General features: G+C 44.0%; 1 pseudogene across 1 annotated transcript; it reads right to left on the reverse strand.

The window, feature by feature from the left end:
* Positions 1 to 39: 39 nt before the first annotated feature.
* On the reverse strand, positions 40 to 14,714 carry LOC308164501 (polyamine-transporting ATPase 13A3-like; annotated as a pseudogene). The gene is made up of 21 exons: positions 14,664 to 14,714; positions 13,997 to 14,170; positions 13,558 to 13,725; positions 10,316 to 10,386; positions 10,043 to 10,126; positions 9,691 to 9,760; positions 9,424 to 9,558; positions 9,116 to 9,233; positions 8,485 to 8,722; positions 7,994 to 8,151; positions 7,636 to 7,824; positions 7,423 to 7,484; positions 6,999 to 7,149; positions 6,459 to 6,584; positions 6,304 to 6,321; positions 5,993 to 6,046; positions 2,980 to 3,079; positions 2,057 to 2,171; positions 1,347 to 1,471; positions 809 to 975; positions 40 to 138 (listed from the first exon to the last, which is right to left on the reverse strand). The product of its transcript is annotated as a polyamine-transporting ATPase 13A3-like (transcript).
* Between the last annotated feature and the right edge of the window lie 569 nt (positions 14,715 to 15,283).

Here is a 15,283-nt window from a genome sequence, read left to right on the forward strand (position 1 = left end):
TTTAATCTAGCTAACGTCTATGTTAGCTAACGCCTTACCTTAGGAAGGACTTCCAACTCCGGTGGCGGTTGGGATTGGAGTGTCGCTCCCCGGCCGCTTCGTTCCGTCAGGTCGCCTCGCGGGACGAGAAGGGTCCAGCTGCGGACATCACGCCTATCACCCGGAAGCTTGATGGACCATATTTGGTTGGAGCGCGTCATCACAGAAGTAACCGCGAGAAACCGCGAGATTTTGAAGGATCTTAAAGCAAGAGAGATTTTAAAGGACATTTAACACGAAGAGGAAGAAGAATTACAAATACAATGGCAAATGCAGCTCAGGTGAGAATTTCGAAATATTATTGTTATAGTGTTCAGATATGTATTTATTATTTAGGTTGTTGCATGTGTTACGCATTTGGCTGTATTCAAGTCTTAAAAGGAGGCATGCAAGCAACATCTCTCACTAAGTATCTATGACCGTGTGCCTGTTTCTGAATGGGCTACTGCTCCCAAAACACATACTCCATGCAACTTTATGGCACATGCAATATGTTTAAATCCCTTTGCGAGGGAGACCTGCTTAACAAGAAATGTGTGTTTATACTCTGTGTCTAGTAAATCTAGTCCATATCCTCCAGACCTGGGTCAATTCAAATACATACAAATCGTATGTTACTGTAGATACTTTCAAATACTTGAGCAACCTTTGATTTAGTTTTGATTAGTACAATGCAACCAATAGAAAAGTTCCAAAAATGAAACTCCAAGCTAAATCAAGCACAACTCAAATATGATCCAGATGTCCTAGACTGCTCTTCTCCCCACACCGTGTGGTTGTCCTTGTTCAGCTGAGTGGCATTCTCTGTGTAATGCCAGTTGATCTGGGCAGGCTGGGTTTCTTTAGGAGGCAAGGCATCTGCAATGATGACCCTCTCATGAGGGGTTATCATCCCACAGTTTCTGGCTACTGATATGGCTGTCAGCATATTGTCACCTACAGAGAGAGAGAGAGAGAGAGAGAGAGAGAGAGAGAGAAGAGAGAGAGAGAGAGAGAGAGAGAGAGAGAGAGAGAGAGAGAGAGAGAGAGATACCACACACAGACAGGGAGAGAGAGAGAGACAGAGAAAGAGAGAGAGAGAGACAGAGAGGAGAGACACACAGGGAGAGACACACAGGGAGAGAGAGAGGGAGAGATGGAGGAAACAAGATGCTACACTTACATTGATATCAGTATAGATGTAGTAGGGGTGAGTTAGCCGTAAGTAGCTAGATCATTTACAAATCTCCAAGATTAACAACAGCTGCACGTTATCTGTAACCTGTTATCTGATAACATTTGTATTGTTATGAATGAGGTTGCCTTACCTGTAACCATCACAGTGCAAATGTTAGCACGTCGTAAGTCTGCTAAAACCCCAGCAGTCTCTTCTTTGAGCTTGTTTTGCATGATTATGAGTCCTAGGAACTCCATATTGGTCTCAATTACAGCCCTGGAGGGCATAAGAAAGAGAATTGATTTATGTCAGGACCAAAAAACATGCATATTCTCACAAGACAAATCTGAGCCATGGATTTCAGTCTCTCCTGGCTCATAGATATTCTAAATACTGTTTTCATTTGAGTGTATAATATTATATTATAATAAATATTATAATTGCAAAATCAAGAATGCCTCGAAAGGATAAGATTCCTCTTGGACACCTGTTCCCTTATTGACTCAGTAGCGAGCGAGTCGCAGGAGCCAGCATCAGGCGGGCGTGAGAGCGCCTCTCACTCGGGCTATGTGGCGGCTCTATACCGTTAACATGGGCGCCTAAATGAAACTCACACGTGCTGCTGAGGTAAGGCGAGGTTGACGCAGCCAGTGAGTTTATCCCTAAGTTGGTAGAGCATGGCGCTAACAACGCTTAGGATGTGGGTTTGATTCCCGCTCAACACTTAGGTTGTGGGTTTGATTCACGCTGGGACCATAATATACTGACACATGTATGCACTTACTGCAATGTAAGTAGCTTTGGATAAAAGTGTCAGCTAAATAGTATATATGATTATATATTTATATATATGTACTGTACCTGTTGAGGTTCTGAACTTTGTACCAGGAGAGCTTGGCCTCTAGCTGTGCCAGGGCGATCACTCTGAACCCTTGCCTGGTGTACGCCTCCAGTGTCTCTGGGAAACTCTCTGGTACTACAGGGGAGAGAGAGATGGAGCAGAATAAATCAACACTGTAAGGGCACTTGGGTAGATCTGAGAGGATGGAATAGGTTTAAGCAAAAACATGACAAAAAATTCCATCAGTCTGCATAATGCAATGCAATACAACTATATTCCTTACACCTGCCCAATCTTATATCCAGACATGTTATAATATAGTTACATATAGTATAATTATAATTAATAATCGTACACAAATACCCTAAAATAAAAGTTGAGTCTCTACTTTAACTTCATAATAAATAGAACAAATATTAAAATTAGGTTGTTGTTTTTTTAATGAAAAATAAAATGCTTTACTGTCCCATTGTTTACACAGGGCACTGTAATACATTGCCTGCAGAAATAATGAGTATCATTTAGTTTGCACCTTTTTACATTCTCTCGCTATTTCTATCAGTCCTAGTAAATTGTGTTTCCAGGTAGCGTTAAAATTGTCTAAACATTTCCAATTCCCTAATCTGCCTCTCCCCTGTCATGCTCTCTGGCATGCCAGCACCTGCAAAGAGTATAAGATCAATTGAAAGTGTGAAGCCTTTTTTTATATAGAGAACTATTGGCATCAATGAAAAACCTTCGATATTTCCAGAAAACGTCAGGTGCAGTAAATACAGTTCTTGATAGTAAGTAACTAAGGTGAGTATTCAAGCAGTCTCTCTCTCTCCACTCTTCCTAGTGAGCAGTTTTCTCCTCTGTTGGGCTAGGGTGTCACATCCACAGACTGGGCTTGACATTTTAGGCCCGTTTCAACCTCTATTCAAGGGTTTAGTAGATGGCTGACCTGTCTCCTCTCTGCAGAGGCTGGACACAACCTCTGGCGCCCCCTTGAGGTAGGAGTCCATGTGTTTCTCCCCGAGCCTCCTGACCACCACACTCATCCTCTGGAGCAGTGGTTCCCAACCTTTTTTGTCTTGTGTACCCCTTGAGCTGTTTTGCCATGCCAGAAGTACCCCCTCACTCATGCGTGTTGATTATTTCCCAAAAAAATCAATTAAACTCTAACTTGCAAATATAACATTTATTACTGACACACAGAGAGCAAAACCTCTTCTCATGTCTCCAAAACTCTAAACACATTTTCTGCTTTACACACATTTTGCTATTCAAAATGGCACTTTTTAAATGCACTGAACACGGTTTTCTGCACACAACAATCTGACATAAAGTCACATGTTTGCCATTTCAAAACATTGCCATTCAAAATTAGACTACATGAGCTAATTGGCCAATACATGTGCCACCTGGCCACCTCAATGGTTAATTGTTACCACATGCCCACACACTCACTGAAAATAGAAAAATAAATAATAAATAATAATGAATTTGATTTGATATCTGTTTCTTTTCCCTTTCTCCTGCTCCTCTTTGGCTTCTGTCTGAGGTGCAGTGATGTCATAATTTTCTCATCCCAGAGTCTTGACTGATGGGGAGAGGAAACAGACAAGATGAGACAGGATACAACTTATCACACACACACACACACACACTTAAACTTCTTATCTAACTCTACTGATTATTAATGAAATCATTTGAACCACTCCCCTTTAATACATAGATATTTACACCATTGTGAAAAATAGACTCACCCAGTAGCAGTTGCAATTCTTTTTTTCATCAGTTGAGCTTTAATGAGACACTTGAGGTTGCTTCTCTTTTATAAGCTTTGACAGTTCTGGAGGCAGTGTGGCAACAGCAGTCACCAGGCTGCTCTCCACACTCAGTCTGTTCCTTGGCTTGGTTTTGATGTGGGTCAAAGCTGAGAAGGTCACTTCACACATATATGTAGATCCAAAAGGCAAAAGTTCATTCAATGCACACTTTCCCAGCACTGGATATTCCTTTTCAACATCACACCAAAACTCTGTCAATGACTTGTCAGCATGTGCCATCTTCAACCCACGATCAGAGGACATGTCCATCAGATTTTCCTGCAGGCTTGCAGGAAGGCTGCTGCTGCTCCTGTCATTCACTCTGAATGGGTTCCTCACCCAGTCCAGTTTTTCTGACTTTGTTTCAATGTCATGAAAGTACTGGTTGAAGTCAGTGTCAAGTTTGGACAGATGTGCTTTAACTATTTTCACCACAGGACCTCTGTCAGCATCAGTGGTGGCGAGATGGCCATCAAGCAGTGGGAAACAGCTCACATCCTTACATTTCCTCTCCCATAATTTAACCTTCTTTATGAATCCATTCACTTTGTCATACATGTTAAGGATGTGTGAGTACTTGCCCTGAAGTGAAAGGTTGAGCTCATTCAGCTTAGTGAAGACATCAGCAAGATATGCCAGCTGCGCAACCCACACTGCATCCTCAAACAGGGCTGCAAGAGGGTGGTCGTTTTCTGTCAGGAAAGCAAACACCTCGATGCGCAATTCATAGAGCCGCAGCAGCGTTTTGCCACGAGACAGCCAGCGAACGTCTGTGTGAAGCAGTAGCTGCTCATGCTCTGACCCGCTGCCATGACAAAGAGTTTGAAACAGTCTGTGGTTCATTGGCCGGGACTGAATGAAGTTAATCACCTTAACTGCGTCATCCATAACTGCACTTAACTCGGGGCTCATCCTTTTGCTGGCGAGTGCCTCCCGGTGAATAATACAGTGCATCCACTTAATTTCGGGGTTCACCTTCATCACACGCCCAAGCAGCCCACGCACCTTACCCGTCATTGCTGCCGCTCCATCGGTACAGATGTGACTGCAGGATTTCCACTCCAGATCGTTGTCTTTGAAGAAATACTCCAGATCGTTGTCTTAATCAGAAATATTTCCTCGCCAGTTGTCTTTCCTGGCAGCGTCTTGCAAAACAAGATATGCTCATTTATGTCCGACTCTTCTTTATAACGCACAAAAGCCAGCAGCTGAGCCTCCCCACTAACGTCGGTCATTTCATCTAATTGCAAAGCGAACTGACCTGCTTGCTTCATTTTATCCACCACTTGTCCGACAATATTTATGGACATATCATCAATCCGACGGGAGACGGTATTGTTAGATAATGGTACCAACTTGAGCGTGTCAGCTGCTTTCTTGTCCAGCATAGTTTGAGCCAAAATCATAGCGGCAGGCAAAATCAGATCTTCGGCGATTGAATGTGGGGTTTTTGACTTAGCCACTAGTAATGAAACAGCATAGGACGCCTCCAGTGCTTTGCTTGACACACTTGCCGCTTTTTTCAGTGTAGCCTGACTTGACTTGAACTCTGACAGTTTTCGCTTGAAAAAGTCGTCAGTTTTACCAACAGTTGCTAGGTGTTTGGTGCTCTGGTGTTGCTGTAAATGGGCTGGCTTCATTGAATTATTAGCCAGGACTTCGCCGCAGAAAAAGCACTGTGGCTGTGGTGGATCAGCCGATGTACATGTAAATCCCCACAAAACATATGTTTCCAAATAATAGCGGGGTCCTTTTTTTCTTTTTTTCTCTGATCTGACCGTCTGATCTTCCTCTGATCTGACCGTCTGATCTGCCTCTGATCTGACCGTTACTGTAGCTGGTCGTTTTAGCCATCTGTCCATCTTTGCGGTATACTGACAGGCCTAGCTGACGTGCGCGCGTAAATGAACGTAAATGAACGTGATTTAAATGTGACGTGACTACCGCTTGTGTTACAGTCATTACCTGTCGGGGAGGAACTTAAGTTGCAGCGTACCATTTTAACAACAGGTTTATGAAACGACTATATTTAATTATTTTTTGGGAAAGGGAAATAAATTATAATTCCAAATCTTTCCACGTACCCCCTGCAATCCCCTCACGTACCCCTAGGGGTCCGCGTACCCCCGGTTGGGAACCACTGCTCTGGAGCACCGAGGAGAACGGGAACTGGCGAACTATCCCAATCTCATAGGACTGCTGGAGGAAAGACAGGAAGACAAGATGGGAACCACTAAGTCAACCAACAGGTCCATCTGTCAGTCCAAGTCTCAATTCCTTCAAATGCATTCTTCCTTCATTTCTTGAGGTAATCACAAATCTAACCAGGTTCTAACCAGGCATGTTGTCTTCAAGATGAATTATAACCATAAGGAAACATGTGTAAAAGGCTGACTCTCCTTCTGTCTCTATACATCTAAAAAAGATACAGGAGGAAAAAGCCCCAGACTACTTACCGACAACTCAAATAGCTCCTGGAAAGGAAATAGAAGGTTTGCATTTAAAACCTCCTCGGTATATGAATATTGTATACTCAGTTCAGACAATGTAATGAGTTAGGCACACATATATTTGGAGGTTTAAGAGGTATAAGAGTATGTCCATAGTATACCATGTTCTGGGCTAGGTGATTGACACTCTGGTGGATCTCAGGGAGAATTTGCTTGGGTGGCCGCACAACAGTGGGCATTATGGGATTGTGGAGAGCTGTTTCCTGCTCTGTGGGCTCCTCCAGGATCTATACATCACAATTATTGGTGTTGAGTAACATGTCAATAACATGTCAGGTCTCAACTCTCCATCGAGAACCAACCGCCCCTTTTTGACCTGATGGAGTTAGCCTGGGTACCTGTCTGCTTATGTTTTAGGCAACTAGGTGCTGGCTTGGTGCTGTCACAAAGCAACAACAACGTAGCGTTCCTGTGCACAAAAAATGTATGGTATACAGACAAATGGAGGGGAATGACATTTATGTGTCAATACCCACACTAGCACTTTACCTTAGTATGCATGGCCAATACATCAGTTCATACTTGGTAGTGTGAAAGTTTGGATGTTGGATGTCATTCTTGTATTAAGGTTTATAGGCATGTGACTATAGTATAAGTATAAGATCCATAAAAGAACAGAAATGGCATTGAGACAGACTAACCCAGCCGGTAGCATTGAACATCTTGAGGTCCAGTGGGTCTCCGGAAAGTTCTCCCTCAATCTTAGTCAGTTCGTGGCAAGTTGCCATGCAAGCTACAAACCTAGACTTGACCAGGCTCTCTTTCTCAGGGTCATTCTCTGAAGGGAAGAAACTGAAGGAAGGGGGAAAAGAAAGGTTGAGTGATACTGAGTGTGACTTAAGGATAGGTCACCTAAATTAAAAAATCACAAGAATACAGAATCACACTTGAGTCATTTTTCCCTTTTTAACCCAGTGATGCTAATGCTAGTGTAGGCTCCGCTAAAGTAAATAAACCCAAATTATGGTTTGCTTTTTGCTGTAGTCTCCCATGCCCAGAAAAAAACTCCCCTTGCAGACAAACATTTACAAATGCAAAAACATGGACACTGCATGTCCTTCTCACCTGCCATTTTCAACTCTCTGGATACCCCAAAGATCCAAGCCATCTTCAGTGAGAGTACCAGTCTATGTAGGAAAGCGACACCAGTAACTAGACTACTCCTCAATTACAAATGATACGATGGAACCCAGTATGTCCTAGCAATTGAAACAGCCTGACACTTGGCATAATGTTTTCTGATGTGCTTTGGGCACGGGGGGGCACTATGGGGGTCACCTTATCAAAACAGACTAGGTTGAGCTGCCCACACACGTTGATCCTCTGGGGGCTGATGCAGAAGATGCCCATCCGTTTCAGCCTGCGCTGGGCATAGACGATGCCCGCTGTCATGGCTGCAGGTAGAGCCGGGGGCACCATGATGGTGATGATGTCCAGAGACTCAATGATGATGGTTTTCGCTGGAACCTGAGAATGAACGGAAGAAAAGTGCTCAACAAACCAAGAGTTTAAAGGGGAAGGAACTAGACATTTACTCTAAATGGCAAGCTGCATGACTAAGCACCCAATGAAAAGGCACTACACAAATGCAATCAACCCTTTAAATGGATGTACAGACAAGCACAGAACGGTGTACCTGGTTTATGATACTGAAGACTACAGTATAGATGAAGCCGATCCCTGCCACAGCCACCAGGCACAGCAGGAAGAGGTAAGCATCTCTGTACAGCTTGAAGTCAGTGGGCTTTGGGTAGAGGATGGAGCGCACTAGCTGGCCCTTCTCTGTAGAGAAGCCTGAGGGACAACACATATGGGAAGATAAGAGCTTGAATAGCACTTGAAAATTGTGGTTCCTTTTGTGATGATATGCAGTTAGAGGCCTCCTCCCACATGAACCATTAGAGAGGTATATATATCACAACACGTCCTAGTGGACCATGAGAGAACGTACCACTGGCGAGACTCAAGCTACCGCACAGGAATAACAAAACACACAACTTAAATAGAAATGTCCTATTGAAATAATAAGCACCTGCGTGCCTGAATGTTAATCTCCGCTGCCCCCTAGTGTCCAGATGGACACACACTGTACAGAGTGAAAAATTTAAAAGAACACAACAGTCTTACCAGTCCTAACCACCACAGCCTTGACAAGTTCCCTTGTGTAGAAGCGAGTCTGGATGACGTGGGTCACACAAAATAGTGTGTGTCTCTTGTGTTCCTCCACGCAGTAGGTTGTGGCCCCCTCCTCTCCAGAGCTAGGCAGGCTGGTCTTCGTGACAGGGACACTCTCTCCTGAGGATGGAGGATCCGTGGGACACTTATTCACATCATGAGGCACACAAAGTTTGTTACAGCACAATATCTAGATTAGAATGTTATCATAATATGAATGCCAAAGTGATGAATATTATTTAATTGCTAAAAATCAGGAAAAAAAAAATCCTATGTTCAACACAACACCAAGACTCCAAGGTTTTGGATCATGGAAAATCAAACTTTAGCCCATAAGAAAAGCAAAACGGGGTGCCAATGGCTAAATCTAAAGACAGCCATTTCCAAAATAAATAGAAATAAACAGTCTACACTAAGAAATAAAGAGGCACTACTAACATAAGAATGAGAGATGATATTAGTACAGATAAACTACATTGTACTTGCATAGTACTTCAGAAGGCAAACATAACAACAGAAAAAGGATAATGTAACCAATTGAATGCAAACGTATTCATTACCAAGCGAGCACACATAGTGCTCTAACATTATCATGTCTGCCCCGCTCCCTTATGATATAATGACATACCTTTATTTCCTCTACACACTGAAACACGTACAATACTGTGGGCCGCCACCATGTCATGGAGCATAACATATTGCTGAGATAAAAAAGAGAGTATTTCCAATCATGATACACAAAATCATACAACATCTCTAGCAGACAAACACAGGTAATCAATTCATGGTTTATGAAAGTAAGTGATCTGAAATGTAGGGATCTGACATTAGGTACCTAAAGACAAGCATGACTGGTTTTACTTATTCAGGGAGGAAATGCTCTGCACCCACCTTTTTGACTGTGTACAGCGAAGTAGCTATTGATATGATAGACATGAAGACGATGGCAGCTACATAGTAGTAATATTGATCAGTGCTCCAGAGGATGACACTGAAGAGCTGGAAGATGTTGAAGGGATTTAGGACCTGAGGAGAATGACAGTGACTGATTATCAAGCAGTATTATATGGCTGTCTATACAATTTCTAACATTGAAGTAAATGGACAATTAACAGTATGTTTTAGACATCTTGAGAAGTAGGATACACAATAGCCTACCTCTTTTATGAGTAGTTTGAACACAGAAGGAACCCTCACAGCGATTTCATTCACCTCAAAGAACAATCTCCTATTTGAAGCATTGTGAGGTAATTAGCATTTCTTTGCTTCTAAACATGTTCAATGCCAACTACTGTATGTACTGTTTTGAATGACCAGTTAAGGCAAATGTTAGAAACAAATTGTGTACCTGAAGTGACAGATTCTGAGCTTGGGTGTGGTATCTGTATGGTGTCTGTATGGTATCTGTATTATATGGTATCTGTGTGGTATCTCTATGGTGTCTGTATGGTGTCTGTATTGAATCTGTATTATATGGTATCTGAATTGTGTCTGTATGGTAGAGTAGTACCTGTAGTCCTGGAGCAGTTTGCTGAGACCTGTACTGTGGTCAGACTGGATGCTGGAACAGCTCAAGCTGATATCTTCCAAACCTCTAGAAGAGCAGCACGCACAGTCATCTTCTCCATTGTAATACACACAGACACACCGAAACTCTCTCTCTTCTATTGGACAGATGAATAACCTCTATGGAATTCTGGTATTCATGTGGCTACTAAAGTCTCCCAAAATTGTTAAATTAGAACATTAAATCAGCACTTTAGGTTTGCAGTGGTACTCTTACTTAAACACTTCAACATCCTGTAGCAGATCATTCCAGTAGTATTTTGTGCTGTGGTGGGTGAAGTAGTGTATCTAAGAAAGAGAGAGGGGAAGATTTGAGCTCAGGGGATAGCAATGCATCAGTATACAGTGCCCTGCGTAAGTAATGTGACAGTGAACATGTTTTCTTCTTTTGGCTCTATACTCTAAAACCGGGGTCCCCAATAGGCGGTCTGTGGGCCACTTCTGGCCTGTGACGGGTTGATTTAAGGCCCACAAGAATTTTGGGATAAATGCCAGAAGGAAAAAAGAACAATTTCATAGGGAAATTATAATTTTTTAAAAGTTGTCTTCTTCCGTTTGGTATTTCTTTTTTGGAGGGATGACGACAACGACACTATTTCAAAGATAATTAATAATTTCAGCAATCAATCAAAGAAGAATTGTTCTCTGTTAATTCCACCCCGCATTTCCCCTATAGTCCAGCCCCCTTCCTTGGCACGCCACAGAACATTAGCATTAATACGTCAGTTGCAGTGAATCGAAAAGCGAGACAGATAAAACAAAACAGTAAGTTCATTGCTACAAAGAAATGTATAGTTGACACCGAAAATACACTGCTCAAAGAAATTAAGGGAACACTTAAATCACACATTGCGGATCTCAATGAACAAAATATTCAAGTTGAATATCTTTATTGATCGTGTAATTCGTCGAGAACAAAATCACCTAAGAACGGTCAATGGAAACCAAAATCATTAACCCATTGAGGGCTGGATTCAAAATCACACAGAAAATCAAAGTAAAAAATTGTGATCACAGGCTGGTCCAACTTGCGTGAATTTCATCACGACAACTCATAATGTGGCTCAGTAGAGTGTATGGCCCCCATGTGCCTGTATGCACTCCCGACAACGTCTGGCCATGCTCCTGATGAGACGGCGGATGGTGTCCTGGGGGATCTCCTCCCAGACCTGGACCAGGGCATCAGTGAGCTCCTGGACAGTCTGTCTCCTCCCAGACCTGGACCAGGGCATCAGTGAGCTCCTGGACAGTCTGTCTCCTCCCAGACCTGGACCAGGGCATCAGTGAGCTACTTGGCGGTGGCGGCTGCACGATACATAACATCCCAGAGGTGCTCAATTGGATTCAGGTCGGGGGAAAGTGAGGGCCAGTCAATGGCATCAATGCCTTCGTCATCCAGGAACTGTCTACACACTCTGGCCATATGAAGCCGGGCATTGTCCTGCAAAGACAGGGTACCATTGGCTAGCATGTGGAGGTTTGTGCGAGCCTCCAAGGATATGCCTCCCCAGACCATCACTGACCCACCGCCAAACCGGTCATGACAGATGATGTTGCAGGCAGCATAACGTTCGCCACGGCGTCTCCAGACTCTTTTCCATCTGTCACATGTGCTCAGGGTGAACCTGCTTTAATCTGAGAAGAGAACGGGGTGCCAATGGCCAACCTGCCAATTCTGGTGTTCTCTGGCAAATACCAATTGAGCTGCACAGTGCTGGGCTGTGAGCACAAGTCCCACTAGAGTTCCTGGTTCTGGAAAATTCACTGGACAGATGAATCATCCCCCGAAAAGATTCCACAGGCTACAGAAATCACTGAAGAGCAGCCAACCAAAGCTAGCATTAGCGGCTAACCTGCGGCCTTCCATGACTACACAACGCCCAGATAACAGCCAGAGGGAAAAATAGATGAGATGAGGCAATATGCGCGTCTGGAGGGAGAACACGCAGTCTACCGCCCCCTACTGGCGGCAACTGGTACCAGTGGATGACAGTGTGCAAACTTGGAGGACTAAAGAGCAAACATCAATTGAATATTCCCATAACTCATTGCTCATATTTCTTGTTTACTGGTATTTACGTAACTTCGGTAACAAATTTACGTTTGGTTGTGTGATGGGGCTGGAGGTTGAGTGGCCCGCTATAAAAAGTAATTGGGGACGGGACCCCTGCTCTAAAAGTCTGGATGCACTTTATGTGCTAAGGGATTAATGAAATAGACATTATCTGCAGCCATCATCATAGACTCGCTGTGCGGCCGTACCACCTTGTCAAGCCTGATCTCGTCAGATCTCAGAAGCTAAGCAGGGCTGGGCCTGGTTAGTAACCTGGATGGGAGTCCAAAAAGGGTGAAAGCCTGGTTGCCGTGGCACATATATGTGGCTTGGGGTTGGCATGTTCCCCCCATGTCCACTAGGGGTCTCCTTCACCCCACATGGAAAGACATGCCAAAGTGAACACCCGTGTCTGACCACGACGGTGAAGAACGCTACTTGGTCCCCGGGGCGCCGGGCGTCGGTTCAAGCCGTGCCAAAAGGGCGACCGCTGCCCCTGGCTGCCAGTGGAGGAATGGCAGCCCGGATGGGTTACAAAGGCAGAGGACAATTTCCACCTGGCGACCCGCCGAAGATAGTGCATGTGCTTGTGTTTGTGTGTGTGTTCACCTAAAAAACTTGCATGTGTGTGATCAGAGTGTAAAACTGCCGTGTGTGGCCATTAAAAGACCATCAAGGTCCGATTTCTAAAAAAAAAAGATTGAAGCTCAGCTTCTACCGCAGGGCCATTCAGGCCCTGAACACAGCAAAGACCTAGGTTCTAGGCCCTGGACAATCTAGACAATTTGATGGCAGCTACTAGATTGTAATCAAGTGCAATACTGAAACACAACTGTGAACATTTCAAACCTGCAAACTGCGACACTTTAAATGAATGTGCAATAACACTATGTGCAATATGACAACCCTCGGGTACATAAGGTTTAGAGATAGGAAATGTTAGAATAGGTATAGCATAGCATATAGTACAGCACAGTGTTTTATTTGTATAGTATAGTATAGTGGATAGTGTACATAGCCTTTATTTATGTAAACCAGCTCTTTTCCCTTCTTGTTTTTAGTTTTTTTCCTAGCACCAGGGGAGCCCCCCCTCCCAAATTTCGTTGTATGGTACCTGTACTATATCAATGACAATAAAGACCATTCATTCATTCATTCATTCATTCACAATTGCTGATTGTGTCTCAATAGTCAATAGTAGATAGCTTCCTTCCCAAATCTCTCCTCCCTCTCAGGACCACTGTTCTAACCTAAATAACTACTGGACAATATGGTGGAAACCAACCGAGTGCTTTCTCTTAACAGTGGTTATGAGGGAAAGGGAATAAGGTGAGCCATTTCAGACATATCAGGAAACAGCATCTGATGTATACAGTCGTAGTAGGTAAGTAATCAAAGGGAACTACCTGTATGGGTTCGAGATGGATATATTTTCCTTTCTGTTCCTCTTGGTTAAAGATGTGTGCTCCATCCCCAGTATGGAATGTAGTCTGGAATTCCACACTGTCAAATGTCCTCTTCCCTGGGGCAAGCATCACATGCACCCTGGCCCGGAACCACCTCTTGAATTCATCCTGAACAGTATGGAGCTGTGTCAGGTCACTTTTACACATTGTAAATACACAGTATGATAGCATTGTACACACCAACTTGTCAATACGGTAGATGGTCATTACAGTCAATATAATACTGTCTTGATACAATGGCCACATTACTGTGTGTTTATGAATATTTTGCATGTCATACATGGACATGCTCTACATAGATGATACATTTGCTTCACATTAAATGGAGAGAAAAAACGGTTGGAGGATGTCAGAGGGGAGAGATCTCCAGTGAGTGTACCGTGGACCGAAGCAGCAGGGTCTGGGCCTCTCTGACGGAGGTCCGTGTGCAGGTCCCTCTCACTCCCCACTCTGGCAGCCAGTATAGCAGCAGGAGCAGGAGACCACCGCTGCACACCGCATCGACGCCCACCAGCACCATCTTCCACAGGCAGGGCTGATACCCCCACACCTCCTACAGCACAGAGCATATACATACAGAATATGGGCACACATTTGGGTCAGAGAACAACCCCCACTAGAGGGAAGGTGGCACTTTTGAAGGATTGTGGAAGTGATAGGGTCAAAGGGGTCGTACTGCAAGACACATTCTCCACGTCATGCTGTCTTGACGCAATGTACACTGTCCCGATGGCAGTTATCACACTGGGCTCTCTCTCTCTCTCTCTCTCTCTCTCTCTCTCTCTCTCTCTCTCTCTCTCTCACACTCCTGTTCAACTTTTAGTTTGTTGGCAGGACAAATATGAAAGGATTTGATTCTGTATGTCTATCAATTGTATTGTGATGACTACACCATGCTTTATGGGAGGCAGAGTGAATGTTTTTGCCATATTGAACCGATCTAGTCATTGGGGTACGACCGGAAATTTGGAGCATTTGATTGGTTATGGTTAGGGATATATAGTGCAATTTGGAGGGGAGAACAGTGCTTTGATCTGTATGTTCACCATCTCTTCCTCCAGGCCCTGGTTGACCATCTTCGATTCTTTCTTCTCCATCCTGTCAGAAGTGTTCAAAGGACCGACTGAAACAAAGAGGTCACATGTTAGAACAGCACCTTTCTCCATCCCTGATGATCCTGTGCTTGGGTATCATTTAGTCCCATCACTATTTGTGTAATTATGTCAAAGTTAGGTTTCAATACTGTCACAACCCTGTGTAACACATGTGAGCATCTCCTCCATGTGAATGAACTCTCTTAACCCTCATGGGGCAGTAGCGAGCATCGGCAGTAGCTAGCACGGGCAGTTCGATCCACGCTTAAGTCAAGATCCTCTACCCTGCCGGTCTCTACACTGGTATTAGAAGTGGTGATGGTCACCATGTGTGCCATTGGAGAGGCATGTCCACATAAGGGACTTAAGATATAGTGAGGGCACGCTCTCCTGAATGGATGGGACAGTGTAACGACCCTGTATAAGGCCAAGCTGAAGGCTGTGAGTTTGTAGCTTGCCCATCCGCTCCACTGCAGATCTGCCTAAATGACACCCCATGGCAGGAATATGAGCATGAGGACCTGGAACAGTACACGTTGTCGGTTCTGAACCACATAGTGAACTGCACCAAC

Source organism: Nansenia antarctica (genome assembly GCF_963989245.1).
Source record: "Nansenia antarctica genome assembly, chromosome: 8".
Classification (NCBI taxonomy): Eukaryota; Metazoa; Chordata; class Actinopteri; order Argentiniformes; family Microstomatidae; genus Nansenia; species Nansenia antarctica.